Source organism: Musa acuminata, unplaced genomic scaffold (assembly GCF_036884655.1).
Source record: "Musa acuminata AAA Group cultivar baxijiao unplaced genomic scaffold, Cavendish_Baxijiao_AAA HiC_scaffold_247, whole genome shotgun sequence".
Lineage (NCBI taxonomy): Eukaryota > Viridiplantae > Streptophyta > Magnoliopsida > Zingiberales > Musaceae > Musa > Musa acuminata.
This window is the reverse complement of record NW_027020512.1, coordinates 2,501-4,175: the sequence shown is the minus strand read 5'-3', so window position 1 is coordinate 4,175 and position 1,675 is coordinate 2,501.

Here is a 1,675-nt window from a genome sequence, read left to right as displayed (position 1 = left end):
TTGTAATTATGTCGAATACAAATCTCAAGGATTTTGCTTTACTTTCTGAATTAATTCTTCTTTCTTCTTCCAATAAAAATAAAGAAGATTCATCGATTGACGTTAAGAAATTAACAATATAATTAAATGATGATTTCTCATCAAGCGGATTCTTTTCATGTTCAAATTCTCGAGAATTTTTAGAAATAGGAAAGAGCCCATGAATCTTATTTATCCAAAACGTTTCTATGGAATCTACATCTTCTTCTTCTGTAGAAGTAATTAAATCATTTGTAGAAGTAATTAAATCATTTGTAGAAGTAATTAAATCATTCATGATTGTATGTGAATAGAATTTTTTTATTGTTCTTATTGTTCCACGATACGGTCCGCTCAAAAAAGGATCATACGCTTTTGGCAAGTATTCTTGCTCATTCTCATCGTTGCATAATCTGGTCCTTTTTTCAAGTATATCTAGAGCAAGAGATATCCTTTCTTCTTCTTCTTCTTCTTCTTCTTCTTCTAGAGTTTTTATTCGACTTATCAATTCATTGCTCAAGTTGTATTTTTTTTGCTCATTGGTAGAAACCCAATAATCATATAGGTCTTCATGGGAAAATTTTTCTGTCATGTACAAAGACATTTTGCGTTCTATCATTTCCGAAAAAGTTGATAAACTAGGCGGATATGTAAAAGATATTATTTGTTTTCCATCACTTGAACACGTATAAAAAAAATATTGTGACATTTCATTTTGTACACTATTTTCAAATCGATTATTTTTTATATATCGCAATGGACGATTCCACCGCTTATAATCGAAAAGAAAAGTTACAATAGGTTTTTCAAAGTCAAAGCAGAAAAAAGTCTTTTCATTTTTCTCTTCTTCAAGTCTTCCCAATTCCCAATTATCTTGATAGGTATCAAGATAAGAATCTTCGTAAACTGGGCTATCTTTATCGCATGTGTCTTTAAAGTGAAAGTGGAATTCATGCTTTGTTTTTTCCTTTCCATTCACTCGGATCTCTTCCGTTTCATCTATTTTGTCCGGATCCTCCTTTTCTTCCGAATAAAGGGAAGGGTCTTTTTCGGTGGATCCCTCTTGTTCCTGTTTAGTCTCCTTCCTTTCGGAAGTTGTTTCTACATCGCTTTCTTCCTCACTTTCTACATCGCTTTCTTCCTCACTTTCTCCCCTTTCTTCCTTTTCTGAGGTTTCTTTCAGTTTCTTAGTGACAATAGGCGACGGCATTCTGCCTAAATAGTAGACACAGGTGATAAATAAGAGAATACTAAAAATTCGAGCCATAGAATTTCTCAATTCTGACACAAGGTACCTATTAGATTTAGCAAGGTACCTATTAGATTTAGATCGAATAGAATGATTTTGCCGTATCCAGAATAATACCAATCCAACCCATTTCATGAAGAAAATGTAACCAATTAACCAACCAATAAAACTACTTGTTACAAATAACATCTTGTTGTTGCATCGAAACATATAAATGTTGACTAATCTGGCTAACGTTGAACTTGGTAAAATGAAATGGTTGAATAATTGAAAAATGAGATTATTCAGGAATACACATTGAATGCTGAGATTACGCATTGAATTTCTGGTAGTAGACCCATAATCAAAAAAGTTTTTGTGATTGTTCCAGAAGAAATGAAACAAAAGATAGGGTAGAACTAGGACAGT